Source organism: Daucus carota, chromosome 6 (genome assembly GCF_001625215.2).
Source record: "Daucus carota subsp. sativus chromosome 6, DH1 v3.0, whole genome shotgun sequence".
In the NCBI taxonomy this organism is placed as follows: domain Eukaryota; kingdom Viridiplantae; phylum Streptophyta; class Magnoliopsida; order Apiales; family Apiaceae; genus Daucus; species Daucus carota.
The window spans coordinates 39,122,458-39,137,962 of record NC_030386.2 but is presented as its reverse complement, the minus strand read 5'-3'; positions in this window follow the sequence as shown (position 1 = coordinate 39,137,962).

The window sequence follows — 15,505 nt, the reverse complement described above, 5'->3', positions numbered from 1 at the left end:
ATTAACTTAAAAATGAGTTCTGTCAAAAAATATCTTAAAAAATAAGAATTAAATGAATCAATTGATTTTAAATTATTTTAGAGATATTGTATTAAGTATTTACTAAATGTAATAAAATTTATTATTTAAAGCTATAATATTTATTTTATTTTTCATAAGTTTTACATTATTATAAATTATGTGATTTCTATTTTTTGTGTTATAGTACGTACTTTTGTAATATTTAATTAGTTGAAGTGTTACATCATTATACAAATAAATCTAATAATAAATAAAAAGAACAACATATAAAATGGGATATAAATTTTGTGTAAGATGGAAATATAATTAATTATCATCTTGTCATAAATAATTTGTGTGCATAATTTTATAATAATCTAAAATATACATTATTTTAAATAAAAAAATATTTTTATATATAGAAAATGCCTCCTGTAAATATCCGTTTAGGACGTCAAATATAGTTGAGTCGCTCTTCTTGTGTACTCATACATCGCCATCTATTTTGTTGAGTAGCAAATGAAAATAGAACACGTATACTTGATTTATCTTGTGAAAGAGTGAGGACAAAAGAGAATACAAACTAGCATTCGCACAGTTAGGGTCACACATGGTAACATCAAAATGCCACACAAAAACAATGAGTCTATAATCGAGCGTATACGTTCTATTATATAGCGTATTTTTAACCGTTGATTATTATTTTTAACGGTTAAAGATGGGTTGGTTGGATAAGCCAACATATCCAACTGTGGTTATAGAACTTTTTCCTATATATATATATATATATATATATATATAATATAGGGGGAAGATCCTAAGAAAACCCAGTTTATCAAGAAAACTGAGGAACCCGTCTATCTACCGTTGATCTTATAATCATGATCTAATCAGTAATTTATAAAATAAGCAATTAAATCTAGTTAATAATGGGTAGTTTAGGAATATAGAATTACACATAATCAATCAGAATATTACTATGTGCAATAAGATTGTAGAGAATATTTTTTCATAATTGCATGATACACGCTTCTGTTGCAGAAGAAACGTAAGATCATTATTGCATATTGTTTCCATAATTGCATAACACTACGCTTCAGTTTTTTTACTCTTGTTGTGCATTCTCATCTCTCTCAAGTTTTAATGGAGAACACAGATTCAAATGAAGCAATCCATTCAACTACTGGTAATTTTTTAAATATTTTCAAGTTCTCGAAGTTTTTGTAAAACAGATATATAAGCATGCATACTTCTTCTGTTGTTTATTATTCATAGGTGATTGGAGCAACAATATTCTTGATGATCCAAGTTTATTCGAAGATTTTGGAGTTTATATACAGAACTTAGCTACATATCAGATGACTGAATGTTGAGATGGCTCAAAATGAACTTGATCAATGCTTTAATTGTTACAAGGAATACATGATAGTATCTCGATTCAAGAACTTGCAAGGAATACGCAGAACATACCCAGAAAGAACTAATAGTAATTCTGAAAATATGTTTTTTTAAGGTTATTAATGGTGTTTAATGAAGGAGTCATAACTATTATCTCAGGTATTCTAAAGTGTTCATAAATTCCTTTTAAAATAACATCATGACCGGAGGTGGATATAAGTAAATAGACTATTTTTATCTCGCGACACCTTAAGGAATCTTGTGAAAATAACACCTTAAAGAATCTTGTTATAAAAAATATATAAATTAGTCAGTAAAATAAGATTGTACAAAACCTCAAAAAGCTCGATTTTCTTTTCATATTTTTGGTAGTATTATTTTATTCTAATAATTAAAATAATAAAATATGTTAAAGAATCTCGTACAGTATATTCTAATTAATGATGTATGCATTCGGTTTTCTACACTCCACTTCATGATTTTGAATTTTAAAAATTCTTTACTAATTTTTTTTATTTAATTCACTGTATAATGATTTGCTTGTGATTAGATATTAAAAGGTTTCGATAAAAAAAATATTAAACCCACAAATACAGAAAATAAATAAACTAACGTGTAAAACAAGATTTATGTTTGAAAAAAACTTGATACAATTTTTATTTTTAATAAATAACCATCATTTGTATTTATAAAATAATAAAAAATTGAATCTTGTATTATAAATATATATAGATTTAGTGATAAAAAAAATCAAATCTTGCACTAGATCACTTAAATGAATCTTATATAAAATAAGTGAAATATAAGCACATACAAAAAATGAATAAAATTAAATTTATAGTTGAATATCTAAATGAATCTTTATTTTTTAAAAAATAAGTATAATCCATATTTATAAAATAATAAAAAATTGATCAGATACCTAAATATATAAATGAATATTTTTTCTAAATAAATGATAACACCTAAATGAATCTATTATAAGGTAAGCGTAAGCAAGAAATATGTGTAAAACTGAATGGAAAAAAAAACGTTGCATTATATAACAAAACAAAAAATGAATAGTATACTAGAATACCAAATAAATCTTTAAGTTGAATAAATAATAGACTTCATACTCATAAAATAATAAAAATTTAATCTTCCGCTAGAACACCAAAATGAATCTTTTTAATTGAAATCATAAACAAAGATGCAAGATGTATAAAATTGAAAATTTTAAATATTTTTTGAAAAAATATATTAAATTTTATAGTAGAAGCAAAATATAATTAAAGGGAAGCAAAATATAATTAAAGTGTTTAAGATCTTTGTATGAAATTTTGTTTTAAATTTATTAAATTTAAAATAAATATTTTATTGCAATCTTGAAATATTATAAAATAATATTGCAAATTTATTAAAAATTGTATACAATGACTTAAGTTTTTTTTAATTTTCTTTTGCTTTTAATATAAAATTTAAATATTGAAACAACATTTTAAAGATCCCTCACTTGAAAAATATTTGAACGGTTATTGTAAAGAATCTCTTCATCTACTATATATTATAATAGATTTTTTAATTCAACTTTGTAAATATATTTTTAAAAATTCTACTATGTATTACTGAGGAGAATCTTGGTAAAACAAATTTTATATTAGATTTATAGTAAAATACTTAAAAGAATCTTGGTAAAACAAATATTTTATTATTTAGGAGAATCTTGGTAAAACAAATATTTACGATCACTTATGAGAATTTTGGTAAAACAAATATTTTATCAAATTTATACTAAAGTACTTAGGAGAATCTTGGTACGACAAATATTTTATTATTTAAATTTATACTAAAGTACTTAAGAGAATTTTGGCAAAACAAATATTTTAAAAGAATCTTGCATGGTACAAATATTTATCATTAAAAATAATAAAATATCTTAGAGAATCTCGTACATATATTCCAAAAAAAATTTGTATGGTCATGTTAATGATTATATATTTAAGATTCGATTAAGTGTTTTAATATCAAATTACTAAATTAAATATTAAGCATTTATCATACTAAATGCTTTCTATTTAATGTTTTAATTACTTATTTACTATTAAATAAAAAATAAGATGTTGACATTTTAACATCATTAGTAAAATGGTTGATAGATCGAATCTTAATATTTTAACATCATTAGTAAAATGGTTAATAGAATCTTAATATTTTAACATCATTAGTAAAATGATGTTAAAAGTAAAATGGTTAATAGAATCTTAATATTAATCTTTCACTTATCACAAAAATAAAAAAATTATAATACATCATGTTTCTTTTGTAAAATAGTTAAAAAAATAATTTAAGCATTAAAAAAAATATTTAATATCCTACCAAATGTTCGTAAACTCTATTAATATTTTTACAAATAATAGTATTAAAATATTCTCATTAAACATTCTTATTAACATCTTACAAAATATACACGTTCTTTAATTAACATAAATAATAAGATATACAATTAATTGGTTTCCTTTTCTATATTATTCATATCTTAATTAATCAGTGTGTATTCAGTTTGAATTTTAAATTTCAAATTTCAAATTTCAAAAGATTGAACTTGATAAATAGAAAAGATTTCATGGATTTATTTTAGCATTTATTTTTATTTATGATTTTTGGATGGAGGAGGTTTCTTAAAGTGTTCCTTTAGATATTATTATAATTTTTGTATTGGGATTCTTTTATATTAATTGGTTTGAGATTCTTCAAAATAATTATTAAAATTATTAAAAGAGTCACAAGAATATCATAAGGTAAATAATTTATACATGAAATCTCTCAAATCTTAAAAGAATCTTGCATGGAACAAATTTTGTTATTAAAAATAATAAAATATTTTAGAGAATCTCGTATATATTAACTAAAAGAATATTGTATGGTCTTAATTTAATATTAAAATTAAGATTCTGCTAAAAGTTTTATTATCAAGTTTTCTCTGAATAAAAGATTCTACTAGAAGTTTCTTTGAATAAGCATAACTAGAACACAAACTAGAACACCCAGAAACTAACTAACTGAAGAACAACTTCCACAAAAACCTAGTATTCTAAGAAAACATAACTAGATTATAAACTAGAACACCCAAAAAACCTAGTATTCTAAAAAAATTATACAAGACAAATCTCAGAATTTTAAAAGAATTTTGCATGGTACAAAATTACAAATATTAAAAATTAAAATTAATAAAATATCTTGGATACACAGACCCCGAAATTAAATTCCTAAAATTTAATCAAAGCATACGGCTAGGACTAGAGCACATCTCGAAATATTTTAAGCAAACATAACTAGAACATAAACCAGAACACCCAAAAATTAACTCAAGATCAACTTACACAAGAACCTAGTATTCTAAAAAAATTATACAAGACAAATCTAAGAATTTTAAAAGAATCTCGCATGGTACAAATATTAAAAATTAAAATTAATAAAATATCTTGGATACACAGACCCCGAAATTAAATTCCTAAAATTTAATCAAAGCATACTGTTAGGACTAGAGCACATCTCGAAATCAGGCGGCCAGAAAATATTCAAAAGCAACTTTACCACCATAACCACTCTACTCGAGCAACAGCAGCAAGTAAGGACTCAACCACCATCTCGGCCAACAGAATTGTCCATGAAAAGAACTTAAAAAAAAGACCCCTCATATAGCAGCAGCAACTCCTGCAGCATCCACCCAACAGACCCTCTACTCATCACCTTACTCATCACCTTAACAGAATCACAGGACAATTCGAACCAAACAAAAATCCAGTGGCAGCCAACAAACAATCGAACTCTGGAACTATCAAAAAGAAAATTTACCAAACATTGTAAGTCTAAATGTAAAGACAACCCTATCTGTTACATAGGGATGATAACTCAAAAATAGAACAGGACGAGTAAATAACACTACGCCTGCACCGGAATCGGAAGATACGAAGACAAAGGTTGAAGAAGCCATCTACAGTCTTGAATGAATAAGTTCACTGGAAGAAGTTCATTAATATGTTCATGCCTCAGTGAAGAATAAAGATTGAAGTATTCAAGATTGTGGAAGCAATGAAGATGTTGTCTAAGTACTCGAAAGATTTCAGTGCAACCCCTGAAGCAAGATATTTCTATATATCTTGGTTGGTTATTTATAATCAACAAACTGAAGCATAAACTAACCCGGAACCGACTGATCAATGTTTGCTGACAAAGACGGTACAATGTTTAACTTCAGTGTTAGTCGCTTGTGAACCAGACCAGTGCACTAAGCGTCAGCACGTACGGAGCTTTGCAAAGTATTTATCGATCGAAGAATTGATCCAGTCATATCAAGTCATTTGTTCCAAAGCCAAGCCAAGTCAAGCGAAATGCCAGCTATGCCAAAGCTTACTGCTCAAATGCCATATGTCAAAGCTTCCACAGAAAGCCATATCAGGAAGTGACATTTTATATATGTGTGCACTTATATATTTGTATATGTACAAATATAATTATATATGTATATATGTATATTTAATTAAATATAATATATATAATATATATGTATATATGTTTTTAAACATATGTATATGTATATTTATATGTATATATATTTAAATAAATATATATGTATATAGTATATATATTTATATTTTACATAAACATTTATATATTTAAGTGTATATATATATATTATATTATGTGCATAAATATATGTATATTTATATGTATAGGTAATTATATATATTCTATATATATATATTAATATTTATATTTACATATAATTATATGTATATTATATATATTTGAATATATGAGAATATATTTAAATATATGTATATATATATTACTATATGTTTATATAAATATTATTTATATATATTTATATGTATATCTTTATTTATACATATATTTATATAATATTATGAATATAATATAATATATATAATATATGATTTGTGCCAACTCAAGATTTGAGCTAATTTGGCTAAGTTGGGAGAGGAGCAAACTCAAGTCAATCTCAGTCAAAGGAGTGATAACAAGGAAAGCTTTTACAATGGTGGAGCAACTTTTGACTAAGTCAAAAGACACTATGGTGGAAGCTATGTGAGGAGCAACATTTGACCGAAGTCAACAGCTCTTCCTCACTTAGAAAATTGTCTAAGTATCATCACAAGTGAAGACAATGCACTCTTGAGGAGCAAACTTTGACCAAGTCAAAGTTCGTCCCCAAGTGATGAGAGAGAACAAGGAAGCTATGTGAGGAGCAACATTTGACCAAAAGTCAAAGGCTCTTCCTCACTTAGAAAATTTTCTAAGTACATCACAATGGAGTATCCACACTCTTGAGGAGCAAACTTTGACCAAGTCAAAGTTCGTCCCCAAGAGATGAGAGAGAACAAGGGAGCACATTCACTATGGAGTTTCTTGGAGTTAGATTTATTTTGTTAAATCGAATCCGTCCAGGACGAACTCAAGTCGTCCAGGACGAACTCGTTAACCATGGTTAGTTTATGAAAGCCTATAAATATGTGATTGTGGTTCTCACAATTTACATCATCCTTCGGGATGGATGGCCAAGTGCTATGCACAAACTCTCTCAAATATACACACACCCTAGCCTAGTTTTGTACCATAAATATTTGTAGTGGATAGGGCTTGTAATATTTAGAGGAGTGGTCATTGTAGCCAACCTTCGGGTTTGGATTTGTAGCACCTTCGAGGTATTTATCAATATACAGATATACCTTGGAAAATATTGTGTGTTGGTTTAATATTTTCATATCCTCAGAAACCGACCCAATAAATATCCGGAACACGAAACCCATTACAGGACTGCAATTTATTTATCCGCAAGATTCGAAAGAATTTTAAATTGTAGTGAGTATCGTATTCAACCCCCCCTTCTACGATACTTTGGACCTAACAATTGGTATCAGAGCCAGGTTGATTGATATACAAATCAGGATCCTTATCGTACGGAAAATCAAGAACCTAACTTTTGATATTTGATTAGGGGAAATGTTCTTCCGGTTTGTGTTGCTGAATTTGTCCGTAGGCCTAAGCAAGGATTATCTGTCGGATACTGAACTTTGGACCCGGACTTATAAATTTATACTTTAAATTTTAAAAAGTTTATTTTATAAATTTGACTTAATTTATTTTAAACTTATTAATTGAGTTTATTATGAATTAATTAAATTTATCTTATAAACTTAATTAAATTTACTTTATAAACTTTACTAAATTCATTTAATAAATTTGCTTAAATTTATTTTAGACTTGTAAAGTTTACTCTTAGACTTTATCAAGTTTATCATAAATTTTTATAAATTTATTATTTAAATTTGTATAGTTTATGATTTAAATTTAAGTTAAAATATAAAATATAAATTTAAGAGGATTTTATTGATTATGGATATAAGTTCAAGTTCAATGGTTCAATTTAGTTTGTTTTGGAAGCTATGATTTAATTGGAGACGAGACACTTGAATATTTTCAAAAATTAAATTTATCTAATAAATTTTAATATATTTACTAAATGAATTTGAAATAAATTTATTCTAAACTTATTCAGTTTATTATGAATTTATTTGAATTTATTTTTTAAATATATTTAAATTTACTTTATAGATTTAACTAAGTTTATTTTATACTTTATTTTTCTTTTTTTTTAAAAAAACTTATTTTTAAATTTATTTTCTTTATAATTTAAACTTAGTTTAAATAATCAAGTGTCCCGTAACCTTTTTAATTATTCTACTCCAAGACAAATCAGATTGACATTAGTTGAGACAGATCAGGCTGACAGATTACAAGACAAACACCGGGATTTCTAATACCAGATTCTCAGAACCGGTAATGGATGTACATTGATGACCCAATCCAATTGATTTCTCAAAGGATTATTAGAAGCAGTTTTCTATGTTCGACAAAGCTGATTGTGATTCGAAGAAGATTCTATTGAAGACTGATTGGACACTACTGATAGTGAATTTTGAAGAAGATACTTCAGGCCTTGATCTGAGTAATTACTCCTACTTGATTATCAGATCACCAGATCAGGATGGGAATTTGCTACATATGCAGTGAAGCATCTTTCCAGGGCTCGGAATGTCAACTTTGAATGGCACCACTGGTAGTAGGAAAAGAGAAGTTTTTGCAGACGAATCTTCAAGGGATTTCAATCTAACTCAGTGATTCAGGGATATACAATTACACAGTGAATTGTATCAATGCTAAATCCATCCAGAATCAACTGAATCAAAGACAGAGAACTGTGGAGGTTTAAGGATATAATTATTGAGTTGCTACCGCACCAAATCAGTTTCGTGCATTTATGTCAGAACCTTAGGAATGAACAGAAGAGTTTGTAACTGCTGAATTTGAGGAAGCTCAAGTCGACGAAAGTTAACACTTTTGAAGAATGTGAGGACAGAACTTCAAGGATTAGCATAACACTATCTGAGAGGTTTAGTCATGTCAGATTCAGATGGAATCCATTGGTTTCAAGTGGAGACTCTTCGGGGTTCAGTTCGACAGGTTGTTTGAAAACTGAGTTGGTCAGTACACACAATATTGTTTGGTATCTTAAGCAAAGAAGGGTTGCTATATATATTGAAGCCTCGACAAACAAGGATGATAGGGCTTGTCTGAAATTCAAGTGGATGTTTTGAACGAAGCATCACAACAAGTTCTTATGCTACTTAAGGAAAGGTGTGAGCTGGATAAGTTGCTGATGAGAAGGATGATTATGGTTATCTGGCTATCCTAGCATTCTCTGAAGATGACTCAACTCGCACATCTCAGGTACGAATTCTTTCTAACTATGCATTACATATTTCTTTATATTCAAAGCATGTTATAAATCTCTGAGTAGAATATTTTAACACACAAGCACAAGCATGATAGCATCATAATAGATAATGTTAAACTAGTATGCTAGATGACCTCTCTAGTAACTAGGTTTGATGATAATATTGTGCATGTGTCTTTAGCAGATTTTTAACATGTGTATGAATATTTAGTATTTGATTATTTGCAATGATGAGATTAGAAGCTTTCCTTTGGAACACGACTCTTAGTTTTAGGGGTTATGATCCTAGCATATATAACTCTGTTAAAACATTTACTTTCAGATTCCCCAGTATAATTAGATTTGCTTATCTAATCTGAATTGTTTGTTAAGGATTTTATTTTGTTCTATGATGGAATGTCTACCTTGTGTCAGTAGAACTTTTAGAACTTCATGTTAGATCTAAAACTGACTTAGGTAATAGAGATAGTATAATGCCATATAACAACAGATTGGAATCAGATCCTTATGCTCTTAGAAGATTATTGAATATCTGTAATTCTACTTGCTACCTATTACACTTGTGTTAATTGGTTTAAGTAGAGAGTACTGAATCTTCTGAATTGCATAACTGCCTACCTTGCTCTTGTCTTATCTTTGATTATTTGCCATGTGTATTCAACATCATGTCTGCTTATTTTCTTGTCATGAATGCATGTCCGTGTACTTGCATTGATTTTAGAAAAGCATGTTTGAGAATCACATTAGGGCAATGTCTAAATAAGAATTAGCATGTTAAGGTTGATTCTGTTTTTACCACTGTTAAAGAAAAATCTCTAATCCATCCGGACCCAGTTATGATTGGGGACCATAGAACACTTTCCATTTGTGATTGCAGGTTACATATGTTCCATATGATTTTTGGTGCACTCTGTTTGCTGAGTAGCTGAAATCATATATTTACCAAAAGTACCCTGTCAGCAAATGTGATCGTGTGAGCAGTTCCGTCAATAATCTTTGAAAGATGACAACAAAGATTCTCTTGCGGGACATGCCTGTTTTCCTGGAATGTCATCATGGAAACATATCTTTCTTGAAAGAGTCAAAGCACACAAATTCCTAGTATCAGACTGTTCTCTGACAAAGGACATTATGTCAGTTCATGGAATAGTGTTTTATCTCAAATCAGGAAGGATTTGAATTTGCTCGTAGCTAATATGTAACTTCAATTGAAGATGGAGTGAGCTGTTTCGATAGTAATGCTTCATCGGATGAGTATTAGCTATGGCACTTGAAGCTCTCGCACTTGTATGTCAAAACAAGGAGCTCTTTCTATTCGTAAGAAGAGAATTGGTGAGAGGACTACCTCATCTGGAATTCATTATGGATGAAGATTATGAGGTATGTCAATAGGGAAGTCAAAGGAGCATCGCACAGAAGCAAAGATATGATCAATATTACTGAGCCTCTTCAGATGATACGTATGGATTTCTACGGATCAGTTAATGTCATGTCTACAACAAAGCCAAATATCTTTTTGCGAAGATCATTGACTACTCTAGATTTTTTCGTGTTGTTCGTATGTGTTCGAAGGACAAGACGTCACAAATGAAGGTTGATCAAGATGAACCCTGATCATTGATAAATCTAGAAAGACACCATTCTTGTCAGTGGCCAATCAGAAGCAAACACTAACTCTTGGTATGTGTTTGGAGGAAAATGCCTCTTTGCAAGTCTTGCATTTGAAGCTCAAAGAATATTTTCCTCGGCTACTCAATGGAGTCTACAGTCTACAGGGTGATTGTGATTAATCAACAGAAGGTGATTGTAAGTCTGGACAGGACATTGAACGACACTTTGCTCCAAGCTGTTAAAGGTGATATCATTGGTATTATGATGATTCAAATCCAAGCAGAATCTCTTTGCAACGATAAGGATTGTTAAGAAAATCCCAGCAACAGCTTAGGGGGAGCATTTGGTGGATCCACTAGTCAAACTCAACACCACATTGAAGATGAACAGGACATATCAAGAACGTATCTGCTTAGACAAAGGGTCTGGAGTCAATATCATTCCCGGGTTCTAGTTCTTAAATGTTCCGAATGGTGAAGTGAAGACTAGGAGAGCTATTGTGAAAGGATATTGTTTCTTTGGGTTTCAATCTGAAGTGAAACTTGAGGAAGATTCAGAAGCTCTTAAAGGGATCCAGATTGAGTGATTACACAACAATATGATCTCAATCAAGTTGTAAAGCAGATTGTGCGGATTCTGATACCCTGACCTAAAGACAATTCAGTACTTAGTACTTGTCGGGTATTTAGATTCCAACTGGATGTTTTTGGCTCTGTTACGAGGGACAAGCCAAATTTGGTTGCTTAGAGTTACTTCAAAAGAGAAGGTTATGAAGATGATGGAAATAGAATCTTCAAGCTCAGGACTCTACATCTTAGGGGACTCAACGACCTTCGTGATTGAACTAAAGCACCATTAATGAGACTCGGGTTCAGGATATTACAATGAGCTAGAAGATGAAGATTCATACAATCTCAAGGACTTTGCAAATGCAGGTCCAACGGAATTTGTATTCTCTTTCTTCACCATCTCTCTATGAGTGGGTATCCAACACCTGATGATCGTCACAGACATGGTATGACTTCTGACTAGCATATTATCTTAATATCTGTTTGCTAGAGTCATATTTGGTATCCAAATTATTACCTCTCATGATACAAGGCACACACAATACAAATATATGTGCTGTGATACCATGATTATATTATATGTGGACTAACGTCACTTGTGCAAGATAAATGCTAAGTGAATGCAGATTAGTGATATGATGAGTTTGTTGGAAAGTTGCAATTCCTTATGGCCTACTAGTTAGCCTAAAGAATGATGGCAATAAAAGGAAGTCAAGGATCTTTTGAATATGCGCATTTTGGAAGATTCTAGACCTGCCAAGACTTATGCCAACAACCACTGGACTTGATCAGTACAAGAGAGGTACATCAACTGAAATGTCAAGTCTCAGAGGTATTCAACCTATCACTTTACTTAACTGCAAGTAGATCATATACTATATTTTCTATAAGGTATACTTCTTTCATGAGCATGTCTATCGTATTTCTTGAATGAATTCATGAGTATTAAATTGTCTATACTTAGGACTTGTGAATTTATTTAAAATCCAGTACCTCGTGCTTTTTGCTATTTTATATGATTGCCATGTTTATTGATTTGCATGCTTAGATGGTGATTATATGTTTTAGCATGAGTATTTGCTATTTCAAATTATTTAAATTATGTTGCATGACAATTAAGTGACTTATTTGTTCATGATTTAAATGATTAGAGATGACATGAAGCATGACTTAATTATGTTATTTTTCTTGATCTATACCTCTTTAACAATTGGTATCTAGTAGAGAAACTTTGTCATAATCTAGTCGTGATATATCTGTATTTGTGAACATACTTAGGATTATTTTCTAGGTTGAATTCATTTTTATAGGTATAAAATCTGAAGCATGACTTATTTGTTTCTAGACTTGTGACTTGTATCAGTAATTGGTATGTGGTTAGAATCTAGTTAGAATTTAGTCATGATATACTAGTATTTGTGGAGTTACTTAGATTCTCACTAGGCTGAATCCATTTATATTAGTGTATATACTTGAAGCATAACTTTTTGTGTTGGATATTTGATGATTTATTAATTGATATTTTGTTTCATGTCTAACTGCATTAGTTGTGATACTTATAGTGTTAGTGATATTTTTGCATGCTTATATGTAGATCACTAATATTAAGTATTAACATTTTCTGCGAGGAGTTGTGTGAGTTCACTTGTGTTTAATGATTATCTGTATAAGACTCGTGAACTTTTCTTCAACTTTCCCTCGGGCTTGCGAATATCATTGTATGATTGTCATGATTTTAGTTGTTATTTGCTTATCTGATAATTATATGATATTTCGTAAGTAATTTTTATTTTATCTTAGTTAAATTGTGATCCATGACAATTATATGATTATTTGTTTCATGATTGACTTTGATAGAATAATAGAAGCATGATTAATTCATTTTTGAAATATTTAATTGGTATCTATTTTTGATGCTTTATTGATGTTTTATTTGTGGATGAATTGTGATGTGTTGGCACTGGTGAAATATTGTTGCATATTTCTTAAAACCACTAGTGCTAATATATTTTAGGTGTTTAATATTCTGAGTACAAAGGAGACAACAAAATATCTAATCTGTCTCGTATTTATGTTCTGGAGTGGTGAGTTTCCTTAAAGAAATTTCCTTATCAATTGATTTTAACAATTGGTATCCACTACTCTATTTCATAAATATTTCTTAGAATATTTTGCATCTATACATGTAGCGTCATAAGACGAGATATTGATTATCTTGTATTTGTGTACTTGGTGATCTTTGTCACTTGCAGCGTCTGTTTTGACGATGTGCTAGTATGAGGCCTTTTCACTAATTAGTGTGGCGAATGCTTTATACACTGTAGCACATAAATTTTCTTGTTTCCTTTTTAAAATTGTAGTGAGAAACAGGAATCTGTGTCTTTTTCAAAGACAAGTTCATTTAAACCTTTTATGCATAGATTCAGACTCTCGTACTCAAACCAGTTTTTAATGGAAAACTTTAATTCTTTCATCGGTTGTGATTGTCATTCTTTATGAAAATAATTTTACAGTCACAACTGATTCATTTTTCCTCAAAAGATTAAATGCAATTGCTTTCATTCAAAATCATAGATTTTTTAAAGTGCATTTATATCTCATTCTGTTCTTCGGAACTTTATCAGCCTCTTGGCTTTCCTAGATAGTCATAAGGTTGAAAACCAACAATCTTTATCCCAGACTATAAAACCAAATTCAGAACACATCCCAACTTTTCCCCTGGAGTAATAAGGAACTTATTAGACTAGAGGTCAATGAGGGAGAAACTGTACTTGTTGCAGCAAATAAGGATGTGAGGGATAGTGTACCCACAGCTCTACCTCTCAAGAAGAAAAGGTGTTTTCAAACCTGAGGTAACTGTTGCTCATCTGTATTCTCTCAAAAGAATATAGAGCTGAAAAGGCAATAATACAGTCTCTGGAATCATTCTCTCAACAGAATGAGTCCATTGAAATTCGCTCGTCAGCCAGAGCATCTTGTATTGAGTCAAGCACATCATCAGTATTCACTCTGATAAAGAGCCTAAATAGAAAATCTTATGGACACAATACAAGAGAGTGCACAATAAGGTTAAAGGTTTTGTTCCAGAAGCAACTTCTTCATTCACCATTTTACGGTAAATAAGATGGTTGATGCCTTTACAGGTGTAAGGAGGAAACGAGGATCTCAATTGCCAAATCTTCAGGATTCTCGTCTCCCTCCCCAGATAAGAACAGATCTGGATCCAATCGGAATGGATTTCCTATTTATAGGAGATCGGCAACTCTCTGACTATGAGTCAATTTATTGATGAGTCAGTTGAGGATCGGGGATTTACGAAACCCCATTGCACCGCCAACGACCTCTCTTGAAGGGGCTATGGTGATTTTCTCATGCAGGTACAGAAGACCATACTTTGAGTGCTGAGAGAAACACTGTGAGCCAAACACTGAGAGTTAAACACTTGGTGAGATTCTGAGAAGAACCAGTTAGATATCTGAATGAGAAATATGTGAGCATGAGTGAGTGCAAACACATAGGAAATTGAGAAGAGTGAAACACTTGTGAGGTACATATAATAATAATTGGTATTGAAAGCTCACAAGTTGTTGAAAGAATTGACGGAAGCAACTACGGTTCATTCCATTTCACGGTGTGAATTTATGGTTGATGATTCTCTTGAATCAAGTGTCTTCACAGACATTGAGGAGGACTTAGGCCTTTGCCATAATTAAGCCTTTGTCTAACCTCCCAGAGCAAACAACTCTGGATCCTTAATTGGATAAGCCACTTAATGGTTGGCAACTTGTGGACCATGATTCGGATTTATCCGATGAGTCTGCAGGGACTGGGAATTATGAACTCCCATTGCACCACCGGTGACCCCCTTTAAGGGTGGCTAAGGTGATTTTCTTGCAGGTACTCAGCATTTTGGAAGCTCAGTATTTGTGTGGAGGGATACACTTACAGAACTCGTGAGTGACACCCTTACCCAAAAAACCGAGAGAAAATTGAGTGTTGAGTGATACACCTGCAGAACATTTTAGTGAGACACCCACTAATTACCAAATTTATACCTAAAGAAAAAGTGGATGTTGTTACTGGAATGTCAGTTTTACTCATTACTTTTCCGTTTGGAACCTATTCT